Source organism: Sceloporus undulatus, chromosome 5 (assembly GCF_019175285.1).
Source record: "Sceloporus undulatus isolate JIND9_A2432 ecotype Alabama chromosome 5, SceUnd_v1.1, whole genome shotgun sequence".
NCBI lineage: Eukaryota > Metazoa > Chordata > Lepidosauria > Squamata > Phrynosomatidae > Sceloporus > Sceloporus undulatus.
Window position 1 is genome coordinate 104,693,100 of NC_056526.1, and position 11,325 is coordinate 104,704,424.

The following is an 11,325-nucleotide window of genomic DNA, read 5'->3' on the forward strand; positions in this document are numbered from 1 at the left end:
TCATGTGAGATCAAAATCCGAATTGACACCCAATTCCTTCTTTTGTCCTTTGGGAGATCATATAGTAGTAGCAGCAAAAGAAAACGTAACTCTCTTCGTGGTCTCCGCCTTGAGTCCCTGTACTGGGAGGAAGGCGGGATATAAATTGTTGTTGTTGTTGTTGTTGTTGTTGTTGTTGTTGTTGTTCCTGCCCATGAAGGGGACGACGAGCCTCCAAGAGATGGCAAGTGTCAGGAGGGAATTTCGGAATCCAAGACCTTACTTGTCAAAATGGTCATGTTGCTCCGTTTCGAAAACGTCGGGCTTGTACCCGGTGTGTTACAAACACAATAAACGGGTTAATTAATTTACAGTTGCGCTGGGTGACTTTGGGCAAGTCACACTCTCTCAGCCTCAGAGGACGGTAATGCCAAAGCCCCCTCGGGAGGCAGATCTAATCCGAATCATCTTGAGTCATAGCAATGAGAGGTCTCCAAGCCCCCCATATCCTCTAAGTCTCTGCTCAGGTCCTCCCTCGTTGAGTCTGGCCATGTCTCTTTCTCTTCCTCTCTTTCTACCTTTCTATCATCTTTTTAAAGAGAGTCATGCCTTCTCATGATGTGGCCAAAGTAGGACAGCCTCAGTTTCGCCATCTTGGCTTCCAGGGGGAATCATAGAATCCTAGAGTTGGAAGAGACCCCAAGAATGGCCATCCAGTCCAACCCCCTTCTGCCATGCAGGAACTCCCCATCAAAGCATCCCCATTGACAGATGGCCATCCAGCCTCTGCTTAAAGACCTCTAAGGAGGGAGACTCCATCAAACTCCGACCTTACTGTCAGGAAGTTCCTCCTAATGTTGAGGGGGAATCTCTTTCCCTGCAGCTTGCATCCATTGCTCCAGGTCCTATTCTCTGGAGCAGCAGAAAACAAGTTTGCTCCCTCCTCAATATGGCATCCCTTCAAATATTTATCATTGATCTGTCCAAGGACCCATTTGTCGGTCTTTTCGGCTGTCCATGATAGCCTCAGCACTCTTCTCCAGCACTACATTTCCAATGCATTGATTTTCTTTATTGACCAACAAAGCTACCCCTGAATGTTTTCTGATCTTCCTCCTCTCCGCTTTCTTCGCTGTCCACTATCCATTCATGGCGATGGAGAATACAAAGTCTTGGACGATTGCCTGTTTCTTTCATGGCTGCCCTTCCTGATCCTAGTCTTCTTCTGATTTCTTGGCTGCAGTCTCCCTTCTGATCCCTGTTTTAATGAAGGAAGGAATAACTTTATGATATTTCCAACAATGACCAGCAAGTCAATAGTAAAATAATACATACACCATAAAAGGATCCCTGTTTGTTACTCCGACTCTTCAATTACTAAGGAGTCAATCCCATTTTAATTCAATTACTTAAGATGAGGAGTGAAGACGGAGTTGTTTCTCTTCACCAAAGACTTTAGGATTCTGGCCAGAAATGGGTCAGTGACTTCTCATCATTAGCAGGAATGGACCCAATTGGATCCAAAAAGCAATCCTTTCGGTCCCTCTTCCCTGGGTTTCAACCTTGTGTGGATTCTCTGCCACGGAAAGCCTGCCTCGCAGTGCCCACTTAGGCAAGGTGCCCAGATGCCCTCCTTTTCCAGGACGTGTCCTCCATTTCCACCTTCTTCTGCCCAGGAGGAATTCCAAAATAGCTTCCATTTTGAGAAGCATGAATAACAACTTCAACAATCCGGTTTCAGACCGTTCAGTTGAAAGCGGGCTCAGACCGGATCGTCTCTGAGTGCGGATGCAGCCCCAGTTGATGTTTCTTGGATGCTGAATAAAAACCTTCAGCAGCCTTAGCTTCAGCTGTGTTTAGTCGGAAGGAAGGGAGACCCATTTCGGGGCATTTGCTGCAAACCATTTCGATTTCTGTCCTTTTTTGTTGTTGTTTTATTAACATTGCCCTTTAAAATAAAAGCTGGGACTTGAATCCTAATCCTAATAATAGCGTTTATTTCTAACGCCTTTCCGGATAGCTAGCATCTAGCATCAAGGTAAAACACAGCACTACAAAATGCTAAATACTAAAAGAATATGTTCCTATACAGAGATATATTGAAAGGGCTTAAGAAAGTGCGAATAGATGGAATAAAGTGCGACTAGAACGAAAAGGCTTCGTTAAGGCTTAAGTCCCCTTGAACGTCAGAATCAGTTCCGTGTAAACACGGATCAGATGGAAAAGACCTGGGGCTGCATCCACACTGGAGACATAACCTGGTTTGGCACCGTTTTATTTCGTTGTCTGGCTCAAGGCTATGGAATTCTGGGCATTGATCGAATTAGATCCAATAGATTGAATTTGGCCTTGCGTTTCTCCCTTATGGAGACCCTAAGGCCTATATCATGGGATTTTCTTGGCAAGATTGGTTCAGGGGACTAGGTTTGCCCTTGCCTTCTTCCCCTGAGGCTGAGAGAGTGTGACTTGCCCAGTGGATTTCATAGCCGAGATGGGAATCGAAGCCTGTCTCCCGATTGGCAATCATTTATTGGGCCTACCAAACAACAGTCTGGGTTGACACATCCCTGTTGGCCATATATATAGCACAAGATCCTCCCAAATCCACCAAACAGGGAAGCCTTTATGGGGCCAACCCAAATGCACATTGTACATGTTGCCAGCTTAGGCAAAGGGGCTAAAAGATGATAGAGGAGAAAGAAATACAAAAATGGATGATGCCAGTCATGGGCCTGCATTACCTTGCGGTGGCTGTCCTTAGTTCAGATGGTTTGGAAGGGTATTAACGTTTAGTAATCTTGGCTTCTGGGGAGATTTCTGGCTTCATCTGTTCCAGGACTCATTGGTTTGTCTTTTTGGCCGTCCAGGGTGTGTCCTCAGTGCTCTTCTCCAGCACCAATGAATGGATTTTCTTCTTCTTGGCTTTCTTCACTATCCAGCTTTTACATACCTAAATGGTGATGGGGAGTGCAATGGCTTGGAGGAGCCTCACTTTGGCTTCCAGAGTTATATCTTTGACTGAGAGTTCCTGCATGGCAGAATGGGGTTGGACTGGATGGCCATTCTTGGGGTCTCTTCCAACTCCAGGATTCTATGATTTTCTATGATTTCTTTGCACTTTGGGATCATGACTAATTCTTTCCTAGCTGCCCTTCCGATGCCTAGTCTTTTTCTTATTTCTTAACTCCATTCTGATCAATATTTGATCCCAGGTGGGAGCTCTTTTCACTAGCTCAATTTTCTCCTTCTCTGGGTTGAATTTATGTATTCCTTCTGTGGTCATTTATTTTTTATTTCCATGACTGTTCAGTATTAAGGCTACTTTAGAGCTTTCCCCATTTGACCTTCTTCAGTCGTTGATCCAGGCCTAACTACATTGGTAAGTAGCTCCTTTGAAACTCACTGAAAGAAAGGAATTGGCAGCAGGAGCTTTCCTAGACTTAAGCCTACTTCCTCAGATGCATTTAGTGATCAGTCAGATGCACCTGAGAAAGTAGACTGAAGTCTACCAAAGCTCCTGTTGCCAACTTCTTTCTTTCAGTGAGCATCAAAGGTGCCACAAGATCTCTATATTATTATTATTATTATTATTATTATTATTATTATTATTATTATTATTATATCCAATACATCTGAGGAGGTAGACTGAAGTCTACCAAAGCTCCTGCTGCCCACTTCTTTCTTTCAGTGAGTTTCAAAGGTGCCACAAGATGATGGTGATGATGATGATGATGATGATGATGATGATGATGATGATGATGATATCCAAGTGCACCTGAGGAGGTAGACTGAAGTCTACCAAAGCTCCTGGAAATTGCAGCTTATTGTGGCCTCAGAGCTCTCTGATAAACGAGGCTAAATGTCTCACAAAACTACGGTTCCCAGAACTGCACTGAGCCAAGGCAGTTAAAGCAGTCTCAAACTGGATTATTTCTGCAGTGTGTTTTGGACCTTTGCCTTCAAGACATTTCCGATTTAAGGTGACCCTGAGGCGAAACTGACATGTTATTTTTTTTGGGGCGAGGCAGTTTCTTCATTAAGGGGGACATTGCCTTTCCCCCTGAGGCTGAGAGAGTGTGACTTGCCCCAGGTGGGTTTCCTGCGATTCGAACCCAGCTCCTAGCCCAACCTGCTGATGGGGGAATTCAAACATGTAAGTCTGTAGAATCAGTATATAGAGAGATCTTGTGGCACCTAAATTGAGACTCATTGAAAGAAAGAAGTGGACACCATGAGCTTTCCTAGACTTCAGTCTGCTTCCTCAAGTGCACCTGGAAATTAATAATAATAATAATAATAATAATAATAAGTAGAGAAGTCTTGTGGCACCTTTAGAGATTAATTAAAGAAGTGGGTAGCATGAACTTTCCTAGACTTCAGTCTTCTTCCTCAGATGCACTTGGAAATAATAATAATAATAATAATGTAGAGAGATCTTGTGGCACCTTTGAAAAGAAGTGAAAGAAAGAAGTGAGCAGCATGAGGTTCCCTAGGATTCAGTCTCGTTCGTCAGATGCACCTGAAAATAATAATAATAATAATAATAATAATAATAATAATAATAATAATAATAATAATAATATATAGAGAGCTCTTGTGGCACCTTTGAGACTCACTGAAAGAAGTTGGCAGTAGGAGCTTTGCTAGGCTTCAGTCTCCGTCCTCAGATGCACTTGGATATAATGACTGAGGATGAGGATGAGGATGATGTCAAAATGAACGATGCTATTTGAGTAACTACTGATATTGAGATATTTTAAGCGATGTACTCTTTAGTTATATAAGGAACTTTATGATGTATGTTTGTGTGTTTTATTACTGACAACGATGATGATGATGATGATGATGATGATGATGATGATGATGATGATGATGATGATGATGATGATGTAGAGAGAACTTATGGCACTTTGGAGGCTCCCTGGAAGAAAGGAGTTGGCAGCAGGAGCTTGGCTAGACTTCGCTCTGCCTTTCTTCCCCAGGGAAAGCTGCCGATGCTCCAATGGCTGAGAGCAGCCGGACTTTCCCCGGGGGGCTCCCCATAGAGTCCCAGCCCCATCGAGGGAGGGGCGGTGGGCTTGGCCCAATGGCATCGCCGGCTCCCTGGAGAGCTGGCCCTGGACGGGAGCCCATCGGGAGCATCCTCATTCCAGTCCCCGGAGAGAGAGGCAGGCGCCCGGCGGCACCGGACCCGGCACGAAGGAGGAGAAGGAGGAGGAGGAGGAGGAGGGAAAGGGTGCCAGGCTGCGGTGCCAGGGGTGGGGGGCACACCTGGAAACCCACCCCGCCAAGGGGCCACCATGATCCTGTTCTCCTCCCGCAGCGTCTTACTCTCCGTCTACTACCCCCAGATCTTCCTCATCCTCACCAGTGGAAGTTACTTGTGAGTTACTTGGAGTGTATGCCTGGAAAAGGGGGGGGGGGGGGGGGATTGATGCTGCTCTTTTGGAAATGGAAAGGGAGGGGGGATCATAAGCAAAGCCTGGTCGATGGAGGAGACACCTGGGCAGGTGGCTTTTGCTCTGCAGAAAGCGGATCGGAAGGGGGAAAGGCTGCTGTGAGAGCCTGGAGAATCCGGTTTGAGACCGGATCCTCTCCGGATTGTCTTGAAACCCCCCCCCCCTTCGGAAATGACTCGCCTTCCCAAGTCCTTGGCTGCTATAAATAGTCTCTGCAAGAAAAAGTCCTCCCCACCGCAGTCCAGATGCTGGCGGTTTCCCTTTGCAGCGTGACATAATTATAAGGTCCCTCCGAAGGCAAAGAGATCCAGAAGAAGGAGGAGAAGAAGGAGAAGAAGGAGAAGGAGAAGAGGCAATGGGAAGACTCCCGACCCCAGGCAGCCTCTCTTGGCCCCCGTTCCTTTTGAATCTCTTTTCCTGGAGCTTGCATCCATTGTTCTGGAGAAAAGAAGGCTAAGAGGTGATATGATAGCCCTGTTTAAATATTTGAAGGGGTGTCATATTGAGGAGGGAGCAAACTTGTTTTCTGCTGCTCCAGAGACTAGGACCCAATGGAGCAATGGATGCAACCTGCAGGAAGAGAGATTCCAGCTCAACATTAGGAGGAGCTTCCTGACAGTCAGGGCTGAGTGTAGTGGAGTCTCCCTCCTTGGAGGTCTTTAAGCAGAGTCTGGACGGCCATCTGTCAATGGGGATCCTGCATGGCAGAATGGGTTTGGACTGGATGGCCATTCTTGGGGTCTCTTCCAACTCTAGGATTCTATGATCGTAACTGATGTGTTTGTGTGAAGGCAGGATTCTCTTGAGTGTCCTGAGCATCATGCTAGGCAATGCTGCTGGGTCTCCCACAGTTTCTGATAGCAGGAGAGGGATGGTAAAACATTTCATCAAACACTGGGAGGAGACTCAGTCATGCCATTTGCTGCACGAAGAGGAGGAGAAACTGGTGCTGCCTTTGCTTTTGTGGGAGGCTTCCTGTCAAAGGAGTGTGAACATTTGTGAGCAGATCTTGGGAAAGCCACTTGTTTGGATTACAGCCCTCAGTGGCTGCATCCACACGGCAGAAATAATCTGGTTTGACACCACTTTAGCTGCCATGGCTCAGTGCAAGAGCAGGCAAGCAGGCAGGCAGGCATTGAGCCAGAGGGGAGTGACAACAAACTACAATTCCCAAACTGCCATAGCACTCAGCCATGGCAGTCAAAGCAGGGTCAGACTGGATTATTTCTGCAGTGTGGATGCAGCCAGAATTTCCCAGCCAGCATGGGTCAAGAAGATCCAAGTTGTCATTGTGAGCTGGGGTTGAGCTTGACTGGGCTGAGGAACACACCAAAGGCCAGATCTAGATCTCCCAACCCACCCTTTGGAGGCCCTCTGAAGAGTGGCAGGACCTGAGGTCTGGGTGGCAACTTGCCTGCCTCTCTTGCCATCACATAGACACTTTGCATGTGTGTGTGTCTGTGTGGAGGGGCAAGTTGGGGAGAAGTTTTGATAGCAATTTTAAAAATCAATATCCCTCCTTTCCCAATTTTTTGTGCAGAATCCCCCCATTCAGCCTTTGGAACGGCAATGATGGATGGAGCTGGACTATAGGGAGCTGCAGTCCAAAAAACGAAGGGCCTGAACAGACAGGCCAAAATAAAGCTGCTTCGGGTCACTTTGGAGGCATGCTGTTTAAATGACACACACATCTTAAAGGGCCAGAAGCTCACAAAAGCTAGCAACTGTCCGTATGACTGAGAGTGTGGCTTTGGTGTGGCTCCTGGCCACTTAGGACCCAAGTGACCCGAAGCAGCTTTATTTCGGCCTGTCTGTTCAGGCCCTTAGCTTTTTGGACTGCAGCTCCCTGTAGTCCAGCTCCATCCATCATTGCCTTTCCAAAGGCTGAATGGGGGATTCTGAGAGCTGTAGTTTTAGGGACCAACTCCTACTTTGTTTGTTCCTGTGTAGTGTTGACTAGTTCATCCACTTTAACAAAGGGGGACTAATGGTTTGATTTTCTAGGTATTCAGCCAGCACCTTTCTGGATTCAGACCTTATGATGCAGTCTGTGTGTGTAGAAGAGAACTGTTCAGATGTCTTCTTTTTTGAATGGCTACCAGGATTTTAAAACAAGCCGATTAAACACTGCCCCTCTAGTTAGGCTTTATTCATCTCAGCAGGCTTCATCGTAGTTTATCTGTTGAATGGATTTCACTGCAGGGAATCTGTTTCTTGTTCCCACTCAGAGAAAGGGGAGCTGAAAGGATTTTTGGAAACATGTTTGCCTAGATATTCAGCCGTGTCACTGTCCTCACATGGCTGATGAGATCAGTGGAAACCGAAGGCACATCTCTTTGGCTGGATCATGCCCTTAGTTGGTCATGGTTAGTTCTGGTGTGGCTACTTTAACAAATGTGATCCTATATGTATTTACTCAGAAATAAGTTTCTGTAATGGATAAGGATTTCTAGGACTGCACAATGCATTGCCATAGCATTGCTTAAGCATGAGCTTAAAGGAGAGCTGAGCACATCCTCAAAAGTCTTCCACTGTTAGGCTTTCAAAGTGCATTATCTTATCTGGATCGTCTGAATATCTCACAGTGGAGATAGCTGTTGTTCTTGTTGTTGCTATTTCCCGTTAAACTTTATTTAAACTTTCTTCAATAACGTTTATGAGAAATGTGTTCACGTGGACAACGCACAGCATGTTATTATAGTTCCGGTCCATTGCCACTGTAGGTTGTTATACATGCTTTCTGCAAAGCACTTGCTTCCATTTGGAAAACCGACGCAGCTCCCAGATTTCCTCTATGTTATTTCCATGTCTAATGGAAAGTACCCTATTGAACTTGTGGTATGTGCGTATGTGTTGTGGGCAAATGTACTTTTCCTGGTTTGGTAATGGCAACCTTTGAAGCTCGAAGCTTGGCAGAACTGGTCTGACTATTTTCTTTCTGGGGTCTATTTCTGAGGAATATTAGTATTCTGAAGGAAGTAAATGCTTCCTTACTTGCTATGTAGGAAATTCAGATCAGTTGGGTGGTTTCTTTTCTACTAGCTGTTATGTGGTCTTTTCTCATTTGCACAAGTAAACAATGCATCATATTTTAATTAAAATGACAGCAGAACATTCATTTTCCATTCTTTCCATTGACTTGTTCAAGGTAGCAACACACACACACACAACACACACACTGCTATAAAGAAAACCCAACAACTCAGTACAGAAGGAACCTTTTTAAATAAAATTCTTATCATGATAGCAGACCTTTGAATGCTGATGTTATTTGATGTATAGTAATTAGGATGCATTCATAAGAAAGCTCTACTCACAGTTGTTGTATTTATGCCCTGCTGTTTATTTTTGCCTTGCTATTCTAAAACATCCCTCAGCAGCACTTGGTTTATAGAATAATACCAGCAGAATCCCAGAACTGAAATCCAAAACCTTTTTTTTTGGTAACAAATGTATATATATGGCTATTGTGCAGATTTTTGGAAGGATGGAAGGCATGAGGAATTGTGCCTGTTTGTGTATATACAGCAGTACTCTTTTCATATGTATGCATGCATGCATGGGTGTAATATATACAGTCGGTATGCACAGCACTCATGTTCTGCGCCTAATATTACTCAGAGTTAGGTATGTTTAAACCAACGTGGTTTGGGATGGTTAACTCTATATTTTGCACCATCATAGTGCACTATGATATTAATGTATTTTCAACTTTTCCAGCAGTCTGAGGAGCAGGCTCTGAACCAGGAGCAATGGGTTTGATTTCCTTTCTGAGCTCTAATATGGCTGTGACTTCTGGTTTTGTTTGTTTGTTTGTTTTGTTTTTTACTGAGATGAAAAAGTTGGCTGGAAAGTGTTGGGTTGCCATTACTGCTTTGTTTGTCAACATATGTGTTGCTTTGAATAATAATAATAATAATAATATAATAATAATTAATAGATGGGGATTGGAAACACAGTGCCTGCCCTGAGGAGGAGGTGGCGCAGTGGTTAAATGCCTGCACTGCAGCCCTTCACTCAAACCACAAGGTTGCGAGTTTCAAGACCCGAAAACGGGCCAAGCTCGACCAGGCTTGCATCCTTCCGCGGTCACTAAAATGAGACCCGACTGTTGGGGGCAAATTAGCTTACTTGCTAATTAGCTTACTGCTGTTCACTGCTATGATCTTTGGAATAGCGTCGGTATAGAAATAAAACTTATTATTATTATTATAATCCAGATTCTGACAGTGAGGAAGACTACTGAGCAATCCAGGTCCTCTCATGAAAAGAGAGAAAACAGAAAGACAAACTTATAGAAGTTATAGGAGCTGATTGCAGTTACCTATAGTTAGGGCTTTTTTAAAACACTGTTCTTATCCTTTTGTTTATGTAGTGGCAAAAATCCTTGTGATGAACAGTAGACACAATCCAAATGGCAGTGTCAGCAGCCAGTGAACCATCATTGCCAGTCAGTTGTGAAAGGATTTTTCGAAATGTATTAACTCAATGCAATTTTGCAGAGGTCTCTCTTTTTGTTGTTGATGTTGTTGATTTTGCACCCTTTGGTCGTGGAGCTCCCTAGCAGTAGGCAAAATGGGATTTCATAAATATCTTAAAGGCACCAGATACTCCCTGATCTTGAAAATACACTATATTTCAAAGGAAGGAACTGGCAAAACCACTTCTGAGTGTTTCCTGACTAGGAAAACCCTATGAAATCCATGGGGTCACTATAAGTCAACAGGCAGATTGAAGGCACACACAAACACAAACACACACATCAAAAGGATAACATGATATGTATGTCTTCATCTCTCTTTAAAAGAACGGTATTGAAGAAACAACACTTTTCATGTAGTGCTTTTCATATTGTTGCTTTTAAAAATATATATTTAAACATTTCAAGGAACTTTTATAGCAGAGACAACAGGAGAGTGTTTAAGGGGGCATGTTTAGTCCATATAAATGCTGGGCAAGTCTATTAATGATGCCCCTTGTGAACTGACTATGGGACCTTGAATATATTCAACCTGTCCCTGGTTGTTGTTATGATGTAGTCCCAAGTATGATGTTATTTCAGTTGCAGGGAACCATCAGCCAGAGTAGGCAATCCACTGTGATTTTCTTCACAAGGTAATACTGTAGCTTAGGGTGGATACCAGGACTCCTGGTGACTTTCCTTGAGAACCACTGCTTTAGGTTCGATTGTAGGGGTTGACATGGTTGGGCATGTGCTATGCCAAAAGTCTAGCAAGGGCTACTTGAGGCTAGTCCTACCATTAGGCAGAGAGAGGTAGCAAGTCTAGAGTGTCATGAAAGAGCAGCAAATAATCAGCTATTTAATTTGTTACTATTTTATTTTTAATGTGAAGTTGAAGGCTTTCATGGCCAGCATCCATAGTTTTTTGTGGGTTTTTTGGGCTCTTTGGCCATGTTCTAGAAGGAAAATCAGGAATAAACTCTTCTGGATAGGATCCTACACTTGATCTTAGCCAAAAGGCCGAGAAGTGATTGGATAGGATCCTAAAGTGTTGGATAGGATAAAGTGCAAAGAGATAACTCTGAACACTAATGTGAGGATAGTCAAGTCATTGTATTCCCAGTCACCATGTATGGATGTGAGAGCTGGACAGTGAAGAAAGCTGATAGAAAGGAAATCAACTCACCTGAGATGTGGTGCTGGAAAAGAGTGCTGAGGATACCATGGACGGCCAAGAAGATGAACCAGTGGGTTCTAGAACAGGTCAGGCCTGAAATCTCTCTGGAAGCCAAGATGACTAAATTGAGGCTGTTGTACTTTGGCATATCATGAGAGAAAAAAATTAGCAACCTCTGCTAATTTGGTGTCTTCTGCAAATTTGGTAAGCATTCTTTCTATTGCATCATCCAAGTCATTGATAAAGAT